The sequence below is a fragment of the Pogona vitticeps genome, chromosome 1 (assembly GCF_051106095.1).
Source record: "Pogona vitticeps strain Pit_001003342236 chromosome 1, PviZW2.1, whole genome shotgun sequence".
Taxonomy (NCBI): Eukaryota; Metazoa; Chordata; class Lepidosauria; order Squamata; family Agamidae; genus Pogona; species Pogona vitticeps.
This window is the reverse complement of record NC_135783.1, coordinates 321,462,765-321,486,978: the sequence shown is the minus strand read 5'-3', so window position 1 is coordinate 321,486,978 and position 24,214 is coordinate 321,462,765. Positions and strand designations below refer to the sequence as shown.

General features: G+C 42.8%; 1 protein-coding gene across 20 annotated transcripts in view; it reads right to left on the bottom strand.

Annotated features, from left to right (window-relative positions):
• TMEM63C (transmembrane protein 63C) overlaps positions 1-24,214 on the bottom strand; it is a 104,021-nt gene that overhangs the window by 74,474 nt on the left and 5,333 nt on the right. For 15 of the 20 annotated variants that reach the window (XM_078393085.1, XM_078393119.1, XM_072986468.2 and 12 more), the window contains exon 2: positions 598-819. The exons of the other annotated variants lie outside the window; for them this stretch is intronic. The gene's annotated coding sequence lies outside the window, so the exon portion shown is untranslated. The remainder of the gene's footprint in view (positions 1-597; positions 820-24,214) is intronic. 20 annotated transcript variants of the gene reach the window in all.

Here is a 24,214-nt window from a genome sequence, read left to right as displayed (position 1 = left end):
TCCTCCCCCATCTTTGAACCCTCCAAAGGCAAACTGCTGGAGCTTAGTGTCAAAGCCTATGCTTTGTGTGCAAAAGATTGCAAGTCCAATCCCTAAGAAAAGTTGGAGAATTCCAGACTGAAATCCAGGTTACTGCCAGCCAGTGTTACCAACACTGGTCTAAATGATCTTGTGATCTAGAGTCAGTGTAAAGTAACTTACTATGTTCCTAGGGCAGCACATATCAGCTGCTAAATCTTGAAATGAGGCTCCTGTTCTCTTGTCAAAAACTGGTGCTGCCTCTGGAAGATTCTGGATGTCAAAACAAAATTCTCACACTTACGTAGCTCTGGACATTCCCTACAATTAAAGCAAATGCTTCAGATATGAAACTCCAGTAGAAACAACCGAGGGTTATCTTAAAAGATACTAAACATTCAGAATTAAAAGTGGGTCCACAAATATGGGGCTTCTCCCAGCAAAAATCTCCTGTTCCAGACCATTTATTTTAAGATGCAGAAATGGCTAATTAAGGAAATCCTGCCTGCAGAACAATTTAGGGGACAATATCCACCCCCAATTCAAGCTGAATCCTCCCCCTTTTTTGTTGCCACATACCTGACAAGAATCGCTGGACAATCCTCCCAGACAACAATGTGTTTGGCTGTGCCTGGGGAGAAACCACGTTTAGATCCCAGTTAGCGAAAGGGTTTGTGAGTTTCGCGCTCTGTCGGTGAGTCCTCCTGAAAAACTTCCCAGAAACAGCTTCGGAGACTTCCTCTCCCTGTGAAGCAACAGCAGCAGCAGCAGCAGCAGCACCAACAACTAGGCCTAAGGCCTCTGGAGAATGAAGAGGGAAGATGCTGTCAGTGTATTTGGGGCCAGTCCAGTGTATACGCAGCTGATGATGCATGGAGAATTGGCCTCCTTCCCTCCTCCTCCTCCCTGGCTTTTCGAATGCTGGGAAGAAACCAGTGTCACTTGGCAGAAGACATAGGTCAGCCGTGGTCTGAAAGGGTTTTCTCTCTCTCAATAATGTGTAACGTTACTCTAAAGGAAGCACAGACCCCAAGAGAAAGCCCCGAAGAAGAACGTTCAGCATTCTCCGCCCCTTCAGCTGGGTTTTTGCTATTGGCAAGTGCTCACAGATTTCTCCAGGTTATGCTTCTTATATTATGCTCTGCTAGAGCACAATTCCCAGCATTTTGCATCAGTCAGAGAGTGCGTGGGAGGAATCTTGCACACACCGACACACACACACACACAGAATTTACCCACCCCCATCCTCCTGTCACTGCAGTAATTCATCAATTACATCTGATTCAGCACTTACCATTGAGCTATTTCTGTAGGGGAAAGGCTGCTGACTATGTCTGGGGTTACCAGAGAAAAGGAAGAGGTGGGGGCTCAGCTGCTGCCCAGTCCCTGTTGGGGACAATTAAGTGTTACAACTGAAGAGACATCACTAAACCAAATACCCGGAAACCATTTGTCCTGCTGGGCAGCATTCAGACCCTTCAGAAAAGGTCTGTAAATTAGGATGTGCTGTCATGAGACAGCAGCCTTGACACTGGCCTAGAGTGAGATGAAGCTGGGTTTTTTTTAAAATTTAGTCAAGAGCTTAAATCTGAGACAGGGAGCAATGGGTTAAATGGCGGGATGAACTGGAGTGTCTGAGACTTTCTTTCACTTTTCCTCTAAAGACATCCAGAGGATCAGAGTGCTACTTCATGGCCCTCTCCCTCATGACTATACAAATAAGGCTATTGCCACCATACACCTTTGTTGAGTATTGCGGTTCATTCACAGGTCACTGCTGTTCTTTAGGAAGCCACAGATTCCAGAGAGAAAGAAACTTCTGGATGCTTATGCAGAGGAATAAGAGCAATAATAACAATAAGAAGGTATTTCTTTTTAGAAAAACCACACCTTTGATCTTAGGGCATGAAATATCTGCCACTTCATATATCTGTCCTATGCTATCAACCTTGCTATAAAATAGGAAATAGGAATACAGCTTTTGACAGTCTAGAATTAAGCAACAATTCACACTTTTAAGCTAGTTTATCTGCTGTGTTTACGCTAGCGAGAGGGAGCGGGGCACATTCAACCCACCAGAGAACCACATGTCACGCCTCTGCAACGCAAGTGTACCCCTGAGTAGACAGGTCCATTTCCCTGTCACAGTTCTGTGTGTTCCTGAGAAGGAACACTGTGGTAAAAATGGCAAATGTATGCCGCCATAAAAAGGCAAATTAACTAACCTGAGACTGGAAGAACTGCAGATTCACCCCAATTGGAAACTGATCCCCAAAGAAAAGAGTTAAATATTCCTATCAAGCTTAGTCCAGGAAGGAACAGACACTAGTAGGCAGAAAACTGTATTTTCATTGAAATAATGTTGCTATAGTTTTATTTATTTACTCCATGTTTATTCTGCCTTTCTTCCAATGAAACTAAGGCATTATATAAGGCTTTTTCCTCCCTTCCCACATCAAATCTGATCCTCACAACAGTCCTGTTGGGTAGGCTAGGATGAGAAGTAGTGACGGGCTCAATTTTTCTCCAGTGAACCTCCGGGCTCAGTGGGGATTTAAATTTCAACCTCTTCCTATTCAAACTAGACATAGTCACCCATATGCCACACTGAAACTGCAACCTTTTCAACAAAACTAAGAATACATCATAGCTTTTGCTTTGTGTACACAAAATCCCAATTCAGTGTCTGACATTTCCAGATAAGGTTGAGAAACACCCACCTTGGAAACTGTGGATAGGTGCTGTCAACCCTGTGCAGCCCACATTGAGCTAGATAGGCCACTGCTGGAAGTTATCTATGTGAGGCACTTCTGGACAAAGAATAATAATCTGTCAGTTCTGTTTTCTTAATGTGGTATTTGATCCTACCTATTCTGCTCCCCCTCAGTGTCTGTGGGCAGGTCTAATAAAATGTAATGCAGGTATAGGTAGCAGAATAACATCCAGGATCATGCCAGCTCTATCAATACAACTTATCTTGTCTAAGTATGGAAACTAATCAGCATCAGAAGAAACACCCAAGATCTCCAGGAAGAACCACAAAAGGATCCTACCTGCAACCCTGGAGAGCTGCTGCCAGTCAGAGTTAACAATACTGGGCAAGAATCACCAAGTCAGCTTCCTATGTTCTGCACAGCACACGAGGCTGTATCCTATATACACCACTTCAGAGGCAGATACAAGTCAGACATCTGCTTCTAGTCCCCTGGAAACATCATTCCCTATTTGTTTTGTACATTAATAGTCTCCTGGGTGTAGATGGTGGCTTAACAACAATACCTTAGTACTACTTACAATGTATGATCCATCTGCAAAGTACTGAGCAAATATTTGCTAATTAGATGGCAAACTCCCCACAACAAGGACTTGTTACTTACTTGGCACTGTTCTATCTATGACTTTGTAACTAAGCACCGGCCGTTGCAGAGATCTTATGTTTTTATTTTTCTGCATGGCAAAGGCTAGCAAACATTTCTAGCTCCCCAGCCTGACAAACTCAGTATCAGTTGGACAATAACCCATGTTATTCCTTACCATCATAGGCACTGGCTTTGGCGTGATGGGAATGGCTGTCTAACACATCTTAAGAGCTGTGCTGAAAGTGTGCCTCTCATCCTTCTCATAACTTCTCAGTTGTCTTGATTCACAGAGATATTGCCCAACCACTTCAACTAGGTAACAGTGTATGCAACTAATTTATAATTTATTTATTATATTAGTTACTTTTATAACCTGTCCTTCCTCTAAGGTGCTCAACACGGCACACAGGCTCTCTCCCTGCCCACTCTATTTCACAACAACCCAACGAGGTAGATCAGTCCAGAGAATACGGCTGGCCCACAGTCACCAGCACGTTTTATCATTCGGTGCCCCCAAAGAAGCAGGTTACAGTCCAGAAAAGCCTTATGGCAAATACACCTTGTTAGTCCTTAAGGTGTCCCACAGCTCCCTGTTGTCATGGCTCATGGAGAGCTGACCCTCAGACCTCTAAAGCTGTAGTGCAATTCTCTGCTATACCACATTGGCTCTCAACTAATGGCAGCCAGGTCTATAAATCACTATGCAAACATAGCTCATTAGATCCAACAGTAGGGAACCAGCTCTGTCCCTAAGCCAAAACAAAACCACTTGGTCCAAAATGCCTCTGACAGATCACCACTTGGGACTGAAGGATGGAGCACATAACTCTTATATCTACACTGGCCACCTAACAATTTCTGGGCTCTGGGTTCTCACCTTTCAAGCATTTAAAGACTCCCTTTCCCCCTTTATTATCTTGATTGCATAACCCAGTCAATAGCAGAGGTTCTGCTCTGTTTCTCAATGCCCAACAAGGAGATACAGAACAATGACAGCCTCTCCATTGGTAGCAGGGTGGTGGTGGTCTGGAATGCCCTCCCAAGGAGAGTTATAACGCAACTCTTTGGGGAGGCCTTCAGAGAAGAATGAAAGCCAATTTGTTGTTGTGTCGAAATTGTTGCCTTCTGTGTTACCCCAGGCTGTTGGATTAAATTTTCCTGTTGTGAGTGATCTGGCCTCTTACAGGGAAGAAAGGTGTAATTTTTTTCATAAAGAAATAGCTTGGAGTGGTGATGGCTAATTCAAGTCTTGTGTGATTGTCTTCTGCTCCTACTTCTCATTACTATCACTTCTACCAGTGTTGAAGCAGCAGCAGCAGCTAATGACTACTTCCTCACTTTAGAATTCACTTTCAAGAAACAGACCTGACATAGGCATCTGCCTTAAGCTTTGGAGCTTTTACCCACAATATACTGGTCCCCAGCCTGACAAAGACTAGCATAAGTTGAAAGCTAGGTTTTTTTTAAGTAGTCTAATAAAGATAACACCTGCCCTTGCTTTTACACTGCACAAGGACCACATGACTTGCTTGTTTTTTCTGGCCTATGGAGGATACCCTGAATAGCAGCTGCCCAGAGCCCCAGAGGTGTGGGACCATAACTGAGAAAGCTTGGTTTCTGGTGTTTGCTCTTGTGGCCTCCTTTGGTGTTATTGTCTTTAACATCTGGGACTGCGAAGAGTGGGTGGGATGGGTAGTTCTTTTATATGATATGACCAGCACACTGAGCTGAGCATAGAAACTAACAGGAAGTCAGTGGAGATGTGCCAAGACTGAAGATATATGGTCATAACTCTGTTTGATTGCAAATTGAAGAAAACACCTGATTCCAACCACTAAGAGTCAGAATTTGGCCATAATTAGCTTCACCTAGTGGTTAGTGTTGTTGTTTAGTCGTTAAGTCATGTCCAACTCTTCGCAACCCCATGGACCAGAGCACGCCAGGCCCTCCTGTCTTCCGCTGCCTCCCGGAGTTGGGTCAAATTCATATTGGTAGCTTCGGTGACACTGTCCAACCATCTCGTCCTGTGTCGTCCCCTTCTCCTCTTGTTTTCACACTTTCCCAACATCAGAATCTTTTCCAGGGAGGCTTCTCTTCTCTTGAGAAGTGGTTAGCAGACATAGGCTATTTGTATCTCCGGAGATACGAATACAACGGGAGCCCAATTTCCTTTCCCAGAACCAACCAGCCCACTCACTGGGCTCCACATCGTGCCAGGGTCCGTTGTTGTTGTTGTTGTTGTTGTTGTTGTTGTTGTTGTTGTTGTTGTTGTTGTTGTTGTTGTTGTTGTTGTTGTTGTTGTTGTTGTTGTTGTTGTTGCTGTTGCTGTTGCTGTTGCTGTTGCTGTTGCTGTTGCTGCTGCTGCTGTTGCTGTTGCTGCTGCTGCTGCTGTTGTCTCTATTGCAACAGGAGCCCAGTCAGCTTTCCATTTCTTTCTGCACAGCTGACCACTGATCAGCTGAGTGAGGAGACTTCGCATCCCGTCTCTTTGCCAAAGTGGTTGGCTGTGCAGGGAGGTGGGGAAAGCCAGCTAGGATCCTTCTGCAATTGGTGCAGTGACAACGAAGGATCCCAACGTGGTTCGATGAGCAGGTCGGCCAGTCCTGGGGGAGGGAATTGGGCCCCTGCGTCATATTCATATCCCCACAGATACAAATACGAATAGTGCATGTCTAATGATTAGACTAAATTCTATTCCTAGTTCTCTGATGGGGCTTGCCACGTTTTTGTGTACTCTCGAATCCCCAGCCAAGAAGCAACCTTGAATTTCAAAATAAGACAATGAGGAAGGAGAAATGCTGAATCCCTGGCAGCCCTCTCTTTGGTGAGTTGGGAGAGATAATCCAACCAAAGGCCACTAGGGGTGGAATTTGAAACCTAGACTCCTGACTTGTATTTGGATCTTACATTTTAAAGAAACAGACTTGGCACAGACATCTGCCCTGACTTTTGGAATTGTCATATGCTTTTTCTGCACCATCGACAACATATAGGTGCCCAGGCAGACAAAAACTAGTATAGGTTGGGCACTTTTTAAAGTGTTCTAATAAAAGTATCACCTGTCCTTGTTTTTGCAATTACTACTTCCTTATTATTGCAAGCATTTCTAGAGGGTAGTCATGTTAGTCTCCTGCAATAAAAACTAAAAAAAAAGTCTTGTGACACCTTAATAAATCTGAGTTTTATTTGGCATTAACGTTTACGGATTGCACTTGATGAAAGGGAGTTGCTGTCCATGAAAACTTATGCCAAATTCTGCTTCATAAATCTTCAAAGTACCAAATTTATGTTTTTTTTTACACTGTCTTCACTTACTACTGTCATCCACATGGTCCACTACTATGTTTGAAATTTACATGACAAGGGTATATCAAGAACCCTCAATAACTAAACCATTATTAACTGATGTTGGTTAGATGAATGGAAAGTGGGATAATGGCCATGTAACAGAAGTCATAGTACAGATAGTTTGGAGCATCTTCCATAAGACGAAGGAATGTAATACATGGCAAAACATTAAAAGACAGCTTTTGAGAATCCATATTGTATAGTGCCGTGTATTGTCAGTTCTAATGTATGAGATGGAAAATAACACAGGCTACTACAAAAAAGATAGAAACTTATGATACATGCATTTATTACAGGATACTAAGAATATCTTATACTGAGATTATGACCAATACGTAACAAGAAAGTAAATGATTGAAGACCTAGAACTCATAAAATTCATAAAATGCAGAAAGCTAGAACACTTTGGTCACCTATTGAAAAATGGGAAGGACAGACTGTTACAACTCATCATTCAAATGAGTGGAGGGAAAGGAAGAACTTGTTAGCTGGAGGACCAGGAGGCTAGTTTTGATACAAGAGATAATTTTGAGCTGCCACACACAAAGGCAGGATAGCCATGACATCTTATGTATGTCTGGAGAGGAACAAAACTAGGATGCACGTATCGAATCAGGACAGCACTGCATCTATTCTTTCAGGACAAGAAACCTTATAACAAACATCTACTTTAACGACAGAATTCCAGAAATGTTGTCAGGATTGTATCTCAGCCAATGCATTTCTTGACTGTTGCTTATTTCTTGGTTTCATTTTTGCATGATGAGGCACTGGTACATAATTCAACAATTTTAAGTGAAAAGCAATTAGGAGATTACAGTCCTGCTGAGTGCCAGATCCAGGAGAAAGTGATGGAAATGAAAAAAAAATGCCACAAAATGCGTAATGCAGGTATATTCTGCTGGAGTAGGGGTTTGCTGGAGGTTTTGTTTAAAGTAACCAGCCAGGAGTTATGAAATCTCCAATACAAGGGCAGAAAAGGCAACCCACATCCCCACATGCTGCTTGCTGGAGCCACCGCTGGTCTCCAGCAACTGTGTTTCCTAGCAGAGGATGTGCACAGGCCTATTGCCTGTCTTTGTGGGTGGGTGGGAGAACATGCAGACTATCATTCCCATCTTTGCTCCACATGTACAGAAGGAGCTAGGCTTTTTAAAAGAGACAAAAAGCAAAAACATTCCCACCCGTAGAGGAAGAGGGAAGAGAAGCAAATCCTCAAGACCTATGCTTACAGAAGAAGGGGTGGAAAAGACAATGGAAATAAGCATGGGCAAGTCATTAGTTCAGCTGCAGCAGCATACAATGAACATTCACAACACTATAGGTATTCACTGGAAGCCAAGAATTAAAGAACAAAAAATACCCACATATGAGAGAGGATAGGAACAGAACAGATATGATCCAGTTCAATCATGTGTACCAACTTCGGAGTTTATTGACAGAATTAAAGGGTGGTGGTGGAATAAAGCAAAAGACTGTGGCACTTTTGCCTATGATACTGTAATTCCTTTATCCCCCTGAATAAAAATGACACCCGCAATTTCATGTGTACTTAATTGTTGGATAAAACATGGATCGAACCTGGAAAAAACCTCAGCTGAACACTGTTAAGCTTTCCAACAACTCATTGTCGTGGGAAAGAGACTGTATCAGAAGTTGAGAACAGGATGGGGAGAATAGTTTACATGTAGTTTTCCAGATGGTTTTTGACTGTCCTAATTAGCACAGTCAATACTGAAGGATTATAGAAGCTGTAGTCCAAAATCATATAGAAGGCCACAGCTGCCAATCCCTGGTTTAAGCAACAGCCCTGTACATTGTAATCCAGATCGTTTCTTGTTCCTGAGGAAAACCAACTTTTCTAGTTTTCACAGTGCAGATAGATCTGGATAGTAGGGCGTTTGCACTTCAGACTGTTAAACACTATATTTAAAGATCCTGGATTCAGAAACTGAGTTAAAAATAGCAGAATGTGATCTGAAACCACACCCTCCCTCCACAAGCCTTTTGTTATCTGCATCCATTTAAGAAACTACCTGGTCGCAACAATGACCATGGAACTTTGAGACTTTAATAAAAGCATATAATTTTCAGACCTACCCATAAGAACTTGGTGCACAAGTTCTGAAGAAGATGAATTATCATCAGAAGCTAACTGATTGTTGTTTGACTTTTTTTTTTAGTGGTCTAAAAAGGTTATCACTTGCTTCTGCATTTGTGTTAGAATGTGACTTCCGTTTCAAGACTGAGATTTGCCATGTTTCTATCATTTCAACCACATTCTGATGTGCTGTAGTGGAGACAAAGGACAAAGAGCTTTCCAGATGTAATGGGAAGTGTACCACCTCCATATAAATTAAACATAAAGACCTGCTTGGGACTGTGTCTGTCCTTTTGCAGACAGATCCTAATCCAAGTGATGGATCAGAGCCTTGCAGGATCAGGGCAGCGACTGTAGAACTTTGAAAAATGACCATTGGGAGAGACTACAACTCCAGGGGCCCTGTCGCTGGCATGGTCACCGACCATGACAACTGTGGAATTCTGGGAAGTCTAGTCCAATATATATTCGAAGTTCTGACCCCTCTCACTGGATGGTGGTTTAGCACTGAAACCATTAGATGGGAAGATAGTGCCTGGGCGCAACCAAAAGGGGTTAACATATGAAACATTTCCCAGCTAGCTGTAACAGTTTGCTATTCAAATGCCACATTTTCAATGAAGTTCTGAACAGCTACAGTGCAGACTGAGTCCTGGTGAAAGCTGCAAAGAAGGGGAAAGTGCTCACCATTTGCTGATGGTGGAGAAGAATGAAATAAACATCAGTCTCTCCAGTTAACCATAATATTTTGCAATTCAAAAGTCATTTCCCCCCTTTCAAAGACTTGTTATGTTTTGTGTTACTGCAAAGATATCCTGGGCTCTCCAGCTGTTGCTGGATTACAACTTCCATTGGTGCCAACCAGCATAGTCAACAGCAAGGGACTGCCGAGATTCCAAAAACATCTACAGGGCCACAAGTTTCTCATCTAGTATACAGGGCTCAGGAAACACTTAAAGGCAGACACTTATTTCCTCCTATGACAACATTATTCATCCAAGGCAAGTAGATCTTCCAGTGCCATTGTGCCTGAAGCATCAAACATACCAACAAAACCATGCTAGATTCCAACAGATCTGTTACAAATAAAAAAGCAAGATCATTTGCCAAGTATGGACTGAAGTAAGCTTAGAACTAGAACCATATTTCCCTCTTAGGGAAACACTGTTTCACGATACAGAATTAGTATCTTGCTCAGCAAGGTTTAAGGCTGCACATTAAGTCCTTGTGAAAGCCGCAAAGAAGAAAAAAGTTAAAGAAAAAAAAAGAAAAAACAAAAGTTCTCAGCATCTGTTGATGGTAGTGAGGAATGAAATAAATGTCAGCCACCTAGGGCATGGAATCTGAAAGCCTTTGCACAACAATCTAGGGTCCATTCTAATTCAAGAGGATGTTACTCAAAAGAATATCCCTGGTAAAATGCTATGGGCAAATGATAAAACAACCTCCTCCTTGAGTTTTCTAGTAAATAATCACAAACGGGATATTCTCTTTCCACAAAAATCTGTTGCAATAATGTCTTTCCCATACATTCCTCCACTGGCACTCCTGCCTCCCTCCTGTCTGCATGTCCTCCCCCAGAAACACTCATATTGTTCTCTTTGCAACATCTTCATCTCTGCTCCAAGGGGAATATGTAATCCTCAGGTTTATTAGGCATCATCAGCCATTTCCCAGCAGTACAGCAAGAGCTGAAAGCAAGAGTCAGTCTTGAGATTTTTACTCTGAGAGCTGCCTTAGCAATGCTTATTAATGTATGATGCAGATTGAGCGTCTAAGAGAGCTTTTCCAACGGCCTCCATCAAACAGGTTCTTTTGAGGCACAAACATTACTAAAGAGCATTTTTGGATCAGTCCAAATAAGGGGCTTTCTGGCATTATGAAAACCTTGGGCTCAGAATTCAGATGGCGTTCAGTAGAACCACCAGCACATAAGTGGTTGAACGAGCTGTGTGTTGGTTCCAGCTGGTGCTCTGGGTACAGATAAACTGTTTGTCTTGTGGTGAATAAACACACTTTCCTTCCTTGCTGCTGCTTCTCTTGCACTTGTGAGGCCTACTCTGGTGGGAGCTCATCTGAAGTGCCATGTCCAGTTCTGGAAACTGCAAGTCAAGAAAGATATTGAGAAGGAGGAATGAATCCACCGAAAGACAACCAAGATGGCAGAAGGTCTGGCAAGTAGGTCATATAAGGAACAGTTGAGAAAGCTGGAAATGCATAGCCTAGAGAAGAAAAGACTGTGGGATGATACGATGGGCATCTTTGAATTTGTGAAGGGCTCCCCTGTGAAAGACAGAGTAAGTTTGTTTCCTTTGGCTCCAGAGGATAAGGCCTACACCAATGAATACAATTTACAAGAACAAAGATTCCAAATAAGCATTAAGAACTTCCTGACATAAGAGGTGCTGACAATGGAACATGTTATCTCAAAAGATGGACTCTTTTGCTGGAGGTTTTTAAATGATGGCTGCCCATCAAGAATCTTTTACCTGTGTGGATTTCCTGCGTTGAATCCTATGTTCCTAAAATATGGATGCCCATCTCACTAGAGCTTTATATAGATGCCAGCTCAGTGTATGGCATGCCAGAATCTTGAGAAATTCTGGCTGCTATGAGAAGGCCACGTGGTCAGAGGCTCTTTCCATTTTTCAGACTTGTTTGCACATCTTCTTGCATGCTCTCTTCATCAAGCATGGAGTCCCAAAGCTTAGTTGATGACTAGAGCTGGGAATCGACTTTCCACAGCCTTGTGCCCTCCAGATATTTGGGGGTACATATCCCACCATCTTGACTCCTATGCAATTGGGCAGTTATCAAAGCATGGCTGATGGACAAGTAAGGCTATCTCTATCCAGGCATGGCTGCAGCTGGTGCACTGATCTAAGAACATCAAAAACACTTCAAGCCACAGAAACCACTTCTACCATATGACAAAGACTTATTCATTCAACATACTGTATATCCCTGCCTTTTTGTCAACTTCCCCAAACTACAAACTCAGCCTTTTAGGGTAGGAGCCTTGTGATGCAATGGTTAAACTGCTGTACTGCAGCCAAAACTGTGCTCACCACCGGGCGTTCGGTCCCAGGTAGCCGGCTCAAGGTTGGCTCAGCCTTCTGTCTTTCCAAGGTTGGTAAAATGAGTACCCAGCTTGCCGGGGTGGGTGGGTGGCGGCGGCAATATATAGCCTACACAATTAACTTGTAAACCACCCAGAGAATGCTTTAGGTGCTATGGAGTGGTATATAAGCAGCACACTTTGCTTTTGCTTTTTAAGAATGAGGAATGGGCTGCTCACCCTGTCCCACACATTCCCTCTACCTCACCCCACTCTGAATACATAGCCTATGTCATACTTTGTGGTCGTCCCTGGATAGGATAGCAGAAGGAAGCCTGTATATTTAAAGTGCTAACGGAATCCGGGAACTTGCATAGAACTCTGACATACGCTGCTGGTGGTGTGTTTTGGTCTGACAGTAGTCTAGTGTCTGCTGCTCTTGCTTTTGTTGTTTTCACTGCTATTCAGTTTGAAATATTGTTTTAATTTTCTCAATCTTACTTCTTGTATAGATTTTAAAATTTGTTTTCAAGTCACCAACAGCCGTTTGAGTCACAAGGGAGATAAACAATTGACATAAATGATAACAAAACTTGTTTAAAGAAATTAGCATCTATCAGCAAGTGCATCATTTTTTTTAAAGTGTCAAAATGATGCACTAGCCAATAAGTTTTTCTTTCCTTGCACAGCCTTAGAATTATTTATCTAAAATATCTAGAATACACACACACACGGATAAAATATAAAAGAAAAGAAAAAGCAAGCAGCAAAAACTTTTTAGGTATTGTGCTCATTAGAATGTGCAGTTATCTGCCCCAGCTGATCTTTCAAACACAGTTTATAAAATCATGGTCCTGCCTTCTTGTATTATTAGTGTTACTTAAAAAATGGGGTGCAATCCAGCCAAAGGTAAGCAGTGGAGTCCTTGCATGGGGACCGAGCACTTGCATCCAGATCTCCAATTGAAACCACAGGATGTATTGTTTAACATTAGAGGGAGAAGACTTTTTCCCCCCTAAGAAGTGTGAATTCTCTATTCCTGTTCAGATGACATGGCCTGATCTCCACAGTGTGCACAAGTGGAAAAGTAAAAATGGGCACATGCTTGCTAGCCTCACTCTTGACCTATGGGTATTAAACTGATCTTGTGAACAGACTCTAAGTGTGTACGAACTTTGCATATCTCAAATTGTCCACACAAACCTGAAATTGTTTTCCAGCCACAGAATCAAATAATCTTTTTTCATTCTGTTTTCCCTGCTTTTTTTTTTTTTTAAGGGTTTGGAATATGTAACTCTCCAGATGTTGCAACTTCCAGCACAGCTAATAGTGAAGGAAGCTAGGAATTGCACAATGACTTAGCCATAGTATGTTCCTCACCCTTATTGTTAAGCTACCTACTGTTGTGACCAGCAACACCATTCCAAGCCAGACCAATGGATGGGGTTCTACCCATGCTAGCCTCAGCTGCTTTGGACAACTCATGGAAATATACTTTATAAAACAACATACCACTTGCTGGCATTGCTCTAAGCCATTCTAATCTTTCTCATCCTAACACAAGCAGCAGAAGTAATGAGTCAGCACTTAACTGTTTGATGTCATGATTCATCACCTTCACTGCTCATTTCAATGTTACACCTTTCAAGTACAGATTGCCCTAAACCAGAGATCTCCAAACTTTTCAGCAAGAGGGCCACGTCATATATACTCCACATTCTTGACGGTTGAAGGAGGGTGTGTGTGTATACACACACTCCTGCCAGCCCACCCACCCACCAACCTGCCTGCATGCGTAGCATAGGAAGAAAAGGAAATGGGGAGACAAGCCATTTTACAGCCACACTGCCTTTGCAAAGGCAGCTGGGCTGGGGGATCATTTTGATCCTGCTTTGATCCCTTCCCTCCTCTTCCTATGCTGTGTGTGTGTGCATGCGTGTGTGCGTGCAGGGGGTGTGCATCTGTGCATGTGGAGGTGCAGGCAGGCAGGGGTGTGTGCAGGCAGGCAAGCATCCATGCAGGGGCGTTGTGTGCATGCGCATGTTCCTTCAGCCCTCAAAAATGTTGAAAGTATATAATGTGGCCGTCACCCTCAAAAGTTTGGAGACCCCTGCCCTAACTTAAAGGAATAAGCTTCCATCCTGCCTAAGCAAGTCATGGACCTTCTCTTTAGCTCATGCTTTGAGCCTCCAGGGTACAGACAGAGGCTATACACACTCCTAATTCCTAAACAGAATACCCATTTCATGAATATCTGGAAAGATCCCTTTGAAACCAGCAGGAAGCAGAGTACTACTGTAACCAAAAGGCAGGTCTTTCAGAAATGCCCTGAGGGTACACAGGTTATTTGGACAGGAATTGCTTTGACTTCAAAAGCTCTTTGAAAATCAGAATGCTGAATACAGGGAAAATCACACTTCCTGTATGGTTAGTTTCTCCCCATGGCTCATGCTGGCCATTTGCTTCAGAAGAAGGACAGTATACGTAATTAATCCAACTAATATCTGAGATCACATTTCAAGACTCGCTGAAGTGGCACAGATTAAGCTGGTGCACTCTTTTGGGTTTTTGTGCAACAGCTTTTAATGGTATTGATTGTATATACACCTAAAAAGCCAATGTGCACCAGATTGCCACAAATATTCCACTTTACCCTTACTATTTCATAAATGACTAGCTCTAAAAATATTTATCTTTGATATTTTAATAGTATACAATATCCAGGGTTCTCCAGACAATAGCATACACAAATGTCTAAGCAATGAAAAATATAATTACCTAATATCATCTACTTAAATTATATTTGTATTATTGTATTTAAAAGTAACAGTTTTAGAATACACAACAAAGACTTATAGTTGGAATTGAGAATACATCTAGCACAGTGTGGTGTATTCTTGCTTCTATTGTATGACATGAAATTGTGGAGTTTAACAGCGGCAACTAGAAAAAAAGAAGAATGTGGATTTATTAAAGGAAGCTAAGATTGAGACTGGATTGAGAAGTACAAACAAAGTACAAAACTAAATGATTAAAATGAACAAATAAGACCCAGAAATCACAAAACACGTAGAAGTACGGAATGCTTCAGTCAGACAAAATAAAATAAAATAAGAATTTATAAAAACCTTAGATAATCAATCACCTGGCAGATATGCTTTGATTGTATTCCTGCATTGAGCAGGGGCTTGAATTTGATGGCTTTGTACGCCCCTTCCAACTTCACTTTTCTATGATTCCATGAAAAAATCGTTTGTTAGAGCTGGTCATTCAAGGTAAAATAAATGGGAAAAGAAGTGCAGGAAGGAGAAGAACTTATTGCCTGGAAAACATTAGGCACTGGTTTGTTTGCAACACAACACCATTGTTTAGCCCTACTATATCATGAATCAATGTATCAATGATGATGACCTCCTACTGCCAATAGGCGAAGAACAAAAAGATGTAAACACAGTTATCTAAAGCACAGCAGAGGCAGATTACTAAAATCAGCACAGATAGGCCTTAAAATTTTTAAATCCGAACATCCTCAAATATTTATTAATAAAACCCACAAATGAGCACTTTAAAAGCCTGGGAGAGCAAACAAGTAAATAAACAAACATAAGTCATCAACTGAAAAGAGCACAAAAGAGGTGTCATGTGAACTTTTTCTGGAAAGGACATCTCATAACCAGGATGCTCTCACTGAGAAGCAGCCACTTGCTAAGCTTCACTGCACAATACGCTTGGGAAACAGAGAGAAGTCCTAGTTGAAAAAGTGTACTGTACTCCTTCTCTTGAAGTATAAACCTCCTTACGATAACATTTCCAGGTTGAAAGCTTCTGGCAATCCAAGATGTTGAATTTAGTTTCATCTTTGTCAAGCTGGTGCCTTCCAGTTGTGATGAATCACAACTACTAACACTTCCCGTAATGTGGGCACCACATTAGGAGAGGCTAAACTGGTTGCTCACAGGAAAAGCGCACTGGGGTTGGGTCCATCTTGTGCTGTTCTCTGTAGTCTAGACCAGTGGTTCTTAACCTTTTTGAAAGAAAAGCCCCCTTGAGCCATTGAGGAAGTTATCATCACCCCCCTCCCTGAGGTGATGATATCTTACCTACCTACCTACCTACCTACCTACCTACCTACCTACCCTCCCTCCCCACCCGGGTGCGAGGCAGCGCTTCACGGGGCGAGGATGAGAACCCAAGAGACCCTTTCCTTCCACCCGATCCACACTCAGTGCTCCCCTAAAGGAAAAAGGCGGGATGTGGCAGGTAGAAAGAGCTGGATCATCTGGCGGCAGCAGCAGCACCGGATCTACTGCCAGCACTGCAGCTGCAGTCACCTTCACAGGTTTGGCTCGCTCCAGCGCCCCCCTACCGCCCCCCTTCTGTTCTTTCGCCCCCACACCACCCCTTTTTATTCTACCACCCCCCTGAAAAATGAAATCGCCCCCTGGGGGGCATTATTGCCTACGTTAAGAACCACTGGTCTAGACAGCAACCAGAGTAATCAGTAAAGTCAGAAGAAAATGATACATTGTTCCATAAGTGGTGTTGTCTTGGGACTGATGCAAAGAAACACATGGACAATTCTGGGGGATCTGAGGGCAGTGGGCAAGATCAGAAGCTTAGGGGCAGAAGTAGCTAGGAGCACATATGGCCTACACCAAGCTAGCTTATACAGGAAGCTGACACCTGGTACATGCCCATTGGTTCAGAGTTGGCTATTCAGTACCCTACCTGTGTAGATACCTTTCAGAGAAGCCTTGTGGCACAGTGGACAAACAGCTGCACTGCAGCCAAAACTCTGCTCACAATCTGGGTTCAACCCCAGCTAGCTGGCTTGAGGTTGGTAAATTGAGTACCCAGCTTGTGGTGTGTGTGTGTGTGGGGGAGAAGCAGTGTGTAGTCTGCATAATTAAATTGCAAACTGCCCAGAGAGTGCTTTAAGTGCTATGGGGGCGGTATAGAAGCAGCATGCTTTGCTTTAAATATCAATCAGGTCATCCAGGTTGCTTGAAGGTCATTTAAAAAAGCTGGTATTTTGTTTTCCTTGGCCATGCCAGCTGCACCCTTCATAGCCCCACTATCTCTGCAGAACCTTGAAACATATCCAGGTACTCTTGGATAATCTGGCCCAGAGATCCGACTGCCTTCTGAGTGGGCATCTGGTGACTTTCCTTTTTTGGAGGCTGACAAGTGGTAACCTAGCTGGGTCCCAATCCCTCTTTGCTTGGCTGACTCCGTTTCAGGAAGCCTCCAAAAAATAAGGTAGGAAAAATGGCAGGGAAGGATAAAGAAAGTGGAAAAAAACTTGGTTTCTGGCAAACCCACAGAAAGCTGTTGTCCTGCTTTTTTGAGAAATGGCTGATCACGTTTACTTATTTACTTCAAGTGTAAACAAACTTCCTTTCTCTGATACAGGCGATGCATTAAACTTCAGCTTTACTCCATGTATCTGGAGAAGTCCACGAAAGTTTATACAAAATAAAACTGTGAGGATTCCCAAAATTAATTGGTTGCAGCAAAAGCAGTCTTCTTTTTAAAATAACTTTCTAATCAACTTTCACACACTGCCGTTTTCTTCTTCAAATGCCTGAGCTTCTGCAGACTTACATTTATATACAAGAAGGAGGCGGGTGGGAATGAAGATGCACGAGTGACAAAGATTGATGATTTAAGTGTCATCGGAAAGTGACAAGAACATTCTGACATGGAGGAGCAAATTAACACACATATGGTAATGGAAAGTCCTTCCCCTGATTGATCGGAAGTTTAAGCGTTAGATGTACCATAAGGGGCACAGTAGATCCTTCTTGATGTTGTTGGACTTCAACGCTTGGCATTCCTCACCATTGGCTGTGGTTGCTAGTGCCGCTAGGAGCTGCAGTCCCGTAATATCCAGATGGTTATACTTTGCCTGCCCTGCCCTAGTGAGTGGAAAACTGAAATTAGAAAAGAACAGAAGTGACCAAATCGCAGAAGGAGACAAATGGCCTGAATGCTAGCTCTCTGACAATTGTTGGCCTGCATGGGAGATTGTTCCTCATGCAAGAGTCCAGATCCAAGACTGCCATTCTTGAGTCTTCCTCTTTTTGCTGCACGGGATGTGGATGAGAAGGTTAAACAGCATGAGAGAGAGAGAATGCTCCACCATTGGTCACCACAGTACGTAGGGCTGCACAGACTGTAATGGACCTGTCACTTTCAGATTATTAGGCTTGATGTACTTCTTTTTATAAAGGTAAACGTCTGATGAAATGACCTATAGTTCATGAAAACACACACTAAACAAAAATTATGAGACTTTAAGGTGCCACAAGACTCTTAGTTGGTTTTGACATAACAGCCTTAAAGGGCTTACAATTCTGGCACCTTTTCTCAAGCGGCTGGACAGTAGCACATCTATATCTCAACACAAATGCCTCACTTGCCCACGAGTCTCTTAAAGATCCTGAGTAAGGACATCTCCCTTCTACAGGTGGCTCATTATAAGATGGCATCAGGGAAGTAGGATAGGCCAGGAGGTAAGAAGCTGCTTCTTGAGCACCAGTGACAGCTGTGCCAAGTTATTTTCACAGTCAAGTAATCCAGAACTTACTTCAGAATTTAATGAAGAATTCCTGTAAGACAGTTTCACGGCACTGTGAACAAGGAACCAATAGATTTTCGCTCTTCCTAATAATTGATTTCTAAAATGCAAAAATCTGGAACTCTTGATCCTTCAAAGAGTGTCTGTTCCTTCTCAATTTAGGGTGTTTCTCTCTATAGCACAGGCAGAGAGAGTGTGGAACATGGGGACCGTACTGCTGGGAATCCCACAGCCAATAAAGCCATTGTGGGCTAAAGTTCAAAAAACGTCTAAGGACATGGAAACTTTTTTAAAAATGCCACAAACGTTCAGAGGAGCGGTAATCTGTTCAACAGCATATGCAACATGGGAAGCATCAGGCAGTGCGAGAAGCAAGACTGGATGAGACCAGAGCCAAATCTGGGTAGGGTTGACAACATTGCAAGAAAACAACCTCCACATGTGGGATCTCACTTTTGCAGACCTCAGGAAATTAGGTGGAAGGTAGCTGGAACTTTGGCCAGAAATGTGAATCTTGAAGCCTGTGGGCTATTTCCTTTCTTGGCTTCCTGGTGTCCCCAAATCTCAAATTCCCCACTGGGGGAAGAAAGGTCAAAGCCCAGGTACTTCAACTCTTGGGAGCCTCCAGAAGTGGAACATTTAGCTTAAAACAATGTATAGCATGTACCCAACACTGTGTTTTGCCCACCCCAAATTCAAAAGTTAAAAAAACAAAAGCAAAACACAAAATTGAAAGTGGATGTCTGGCCACTTCCACCTTTGCTTTTGGGGATCTGGAGCAGTCCACAGTGGACTGGAAACTGGCCCTGAGATTTCTGGAGCTGACTCACCCCTAAATTAGGCTGAAGGTTGCATGGTTAATCAACAGGTTCCCCACTACTTGTCTAAGAAAATGGGAGTCAGAAGCAGTGGGGGAAGCGTGCAAGACTCAATGACCATGTTTCCTATCGAGGACAGGCTAGAGGTATCCCTTAACTCGGTGGTCCCCAACCTTGGGCCTCCAGATGTTCTTGGACTTCAACTCCCAGAAATCCTGGCCAGCAGAGGTGGTAGTAAAGGCTTCTGGGAGTTGCAGTCCAAGAACATCTGGAGGCCCAAGGTTGGAGACTGCTGCCTTAACTGATATCATGGCAGCATCTTAGCCTGGTTTTGCAAGCAATCTGATGATTAGGTACCAGTAATGCACAAGAAGGTAAAGCCATCACCTGCATATGGTCTATTGATGGGTTTTGATCTGATTCAGCAAAGTAATTCTTAATGGCACACAAGAGACCTAAAAAGTCTAAAACAGCATGATTTCTCTGGAAACAGGGAAAGCTGCCTTGCACTGGGTCACATTTTCAGTTCATCTTGCTCAGTACAGCTGACATGGACCAGCAGTGGTTCTTCAAGAGTTTCAGACTACAGTTTTCCCCCCATCTCTGTGCTGGATTGAATCAACATAATCCCCATATGAAGGATGGTCTTTCCCTTAAGTTCCGGTGAAATCTTCAGTTCCTGAAATCCATTTACTCATATAACCACAGAAACTAGACAACTGATAGCTCTTAATATGGTTTGAAAAAGCCAATTTGAATGGTTTGAGGAATCTACCTGTCTAGACAAGAATCCTTGCTACTTTCTCTGTTTGGACTGAAATACAATTAATATGATTAAAGGCTCAAGATAAGTATCTCTTGCAAAACAGTTATTTCTTTGTACAGAGTTGGTCCTTGTACATGATCACAGATATAACGGGCAACTACGACCATAACTACAAATGCAAATGTACCATGGTCCAATCAATCGGGGAGCAAAGGATATTGAACAGGTTTCATTAGCGATAGCTATAAGCATCAATCAACTATGTCCGAACTTGGCTTCCTTCTTCCCTTGCTTATGAGGAAAACACATAACTGTGTATGGTCAGGTGTTGAGAAGAGAGAGAATGTAGATCTATCATCATCTCTAAACAGACCATAGACAATTCAGCACTCCAGGGGGACATACAAGAAAGGAGATATACAGCGGCAGCCAAGCAGTAGATCTATTCTTCTAAGCAGGAATGCTGGAGCTGAAGTCCCACAAGTGAAAGGTGAAGAGTACGAATTAACACTAAGGATGAGTTTTTTTGTATTTCAAGGATTCCAGAATTTACATGGATTCCTCCCCCCCCCCCGACCACCGGCAGAGTTTTGGGAGAGACAGAGCACAAATAAAAAGCAAGTGCTGAAAGTATTCCATGTTTCACAATTCAGGTTTGGAGGAGGAGAAGAAAGCCCTTCCTGCTCACTGGCAGTATAGCAAGGCTGCCTGGCAGCTGCTGCAGAATCTCATGCAGAGGCCTCCCCTACTTCCCTTTACACAAGTGTTTCCCGTGGGGATGCCAGGGATTGAACCTGTGATCTTCTGCCTGCAAAGTGGCATTTCTGCACATCACTGAGCTATAGCCCTCTACTACCAATTAATTTATAAAACAAAAAGAAGGGTGGTTCCCGTATTCCTGATGGAAGGTAGGAACCTTTTCTGTGAGTGACAAGCTCCCTAGAAGCTTGCTGGGCAACAAGCCCAGGACAGTCTGTTTTTTTCCTAAGGAAATGACCATGTGCAAAGGATTCTGTTCCCATTCAGTTTATTGCGGGAGATACAGAGGGTTCAGAACTAGTAGTAAAGCTGAAGTAAGCTAAGCCCCAGTGGTTTTACGAGCTATGCTTAAGTAAGAACATGGATCAATACAGATAAACTCCACAGGACCCCACAATGGCCAAACAACCTGGAACCTCATGGAATCAACATCCAATTTCCTCACCAGACCAGCAACAACCGTGAAAGCCTTCGGCATTGGTCAGAAGGATAACCAACGCCCACGCAAGGCCGAGAAATCTAAACACCACAGAAGAACAATTCTGGCTGCCAAACATTTATGGGTATGAAAAAGTACAGGAGGCTAATGGATCTATGCCAAACTGAACATTATTATGTTCCAAAGTATTATTGTATCACCAGTCCTGAGATGAGGGCATGGCTGACTTCCCTCCCACACAAGCACAGGTTTTCCCTGTGGCTGCTCACAAACTGTGGAACTCCTTAGTAAAGCTACATTGCTTCCCATCTGCCCCTTCTTGTAACTTCACCAGTAGGCATAGTACGTAGTGCTGTTGTCTCAATCTTGCCAGGCTGAAGAAAAGACGTCTTATTGCCTGGGTTCTGCAGTTGCCTCAAGAGCTATACTTCTTATTGTGTCTTCGGTGTAATTCTATTTTAGTATCTGATCTTGTGTTGTGTTTATAATTATTGATTTTATTTTATTAACATGAGTTGCCTTGAATCTCATGTGGGGGGAGAGGAGGGATAGATATCCAAACATCAACAAGGATGTGTTATCACACCCATTCTGACTTATGGCAACCCTTTTCAGGGTGATCTAAGCATCAAGGGCTCATAAGTAGGTTTTGGTTTACTAACTGCCCTTTGCACCTGCAGGATACTCAGCCTACATTCCTTGAACTGTAGTAACCAACTGCCAAGAGAACAGAAAAGAGCATCAATGCACGCTTGTTCCAGCACTGGCCATTATTTAGCATCATGGTGTGAAATCCTATTAGGAGAGGGATTCCCAATCTAGTCTTTCTGAGGTCTCAGAGTGCCACACCCCTTCTCCTGACATCATCCCACCGGATGATTTCCATGCCCTTGTATGTTTTATTCCCCTTCTAAAGCACTGGAAGGTCTCTTACAGCGGCAGCAAAAAACAACAACTTATGATGACCTTTCCCAGAGGTTTTTTTTTTAGGTTTAGAGGACTTAGAAGTGTTTACCACTCCCTTCTTCTGGGGACGCTTCGGGATTGTGCAGTTCGGCTGTTCCCTCGGGGGCACAGTGTTTCTGGCCAAGATGCTCCAGCCCCCTAAGCTATCCCGTTTGCAAGGGCATGAAGTTGAACTATGCTGGTATTTTTGAACCCATCCTTTGGCCCTCTCTTCCCTATTGTCAAAATCTTACCTAAAATAGAATTTGGTCCTTAGGCCAAGAGGGCCTGCCCACTCTTGCTATCTGAACAACATGATGAAAAAAAATCTCTATTAAGGCTGAGGCATGTATAAAGACAAAACAGGGGCTAATCTAATACTATAAACCTGAGAAATCTGATACCCAGAAATGCAAAGAGACCAGAGTACTGCAGCAGATAAAGAATTAAGGATATTGCTCTGGTTACCAATGATGCACAGTCACAACAAAAATCATGTATGTGATAGCTTCCAAAATCTACCCTACCTCCAATCTGTTTTACCATCGGGCCAGGAAAAGCAGAATACTCCTCACCAATGAGGTTGCTATGGTATCCGCCAGCAGCACCACATGCTGTAAAGCCACAATGCACCAACATAACCCTTCCTATTCTGCAACATGTGGATTTCTAGGCATCTGGGATAGAAATGTAACAAACAATAAACAATAGTTTGGATTTACAGTCAGTTTCTAATTCTGGTGGCTGTACAGAGAAATGTGGAAGCTATGGAAGTAGCCTCTTGGGGCAGGAACAGTGGAGATGGATAGCTTCACAGTTAGAAGCAGAGCTGGCATAAGCAGTAAAAGAAGTATGATTATCCCCCATGTTGTCTTTAGTTTTCTTTTGGTAGGCAGTTAGTCACTGGAAAAAACAACTGGCTCCTGCTTGCAGCCTGAATACAGAAGCTTTGAAGAATGCATCTCTGTGGGGATAATTTTTTTATCACCTCTTAATATCGTCCATCTTGTCTGTTCTGCCCATGTTGACTAGAAAATTCTCCAAATTATGGTTTAAAAAACTTTCACAAGGTTCAGTTAGTATTGTTTCTTGTATGGTTCTCTTTATTGCAAATTTATATGCATTTCCCCCAAGTTCTGAAAGTACTCCATGTGTATTAAGTCAGGAATCCTCAATATGAAAAAACAACACTTAGCTAGTTGGCAGAAGGATAAATAAGTCCTTTCGAACCTTGGAGTAAAACAGCAGATGCTATAAGGCTGGAACTGCTTTCAGCCAGCTTCTACAGCGTATCATAGCTCAGGGTTTGACATGAGAGAGGGGCTGGTCTTTATTTTAATAACTGAGAAACTAGGGGAACATGGAATCCATCTAGAAAAGTTGAGATTCTTCTTGAGAAGCTGGCAGAGAAGTTGGGGGTCAGTGTCTGCTAAGTACCAAGGGGAAAATAACACCTACAACTTATCTCTTGTCAGAGAGGACATCAAAGCCAGTTTGCTTCCTCCCTGGAGGCATACAAATTGAGGGAAGATTACAGCTGTGTGAAAGGGGAGCAGAAAGTGCTCTTCTTCCTGAACAATTGAGGCATTTGAATGTTGATTAGAAAGTCTGGAATAGGTTATCTGAAGGGGTCAGAAATCTGGTTAGATGGCTCAGCCTGGCTTAAAGAGGGAGGCTTTGCTCAGCTGCTGTCCTGCCATGCCTGAAAACAATGCACTTTGTGTATGGCTCGGAATTATACTGACTCGCTAATATATGAAATATTAGGTAGATTAGTTTAGCTTTGTTATTTTCTAGTGGGTACTCTTGAATTGCCTTAGTATGTTTTCAACCTGCATGTTGCTTCGGTGGATTCTTTGAAACTTTTTGGAACCTTTTGCCTTATATCTCAACACCCCCCACCACCTTCTGCTTCTTTTAATAAATTAAACAAACCTCATCAACCAACTGTCTGGGTTTTTAGCTCAGAGGTTTTGTGCTACTAAAACCAGGTCCTGCCTTGACCAGCAACGAGGAATTGTAG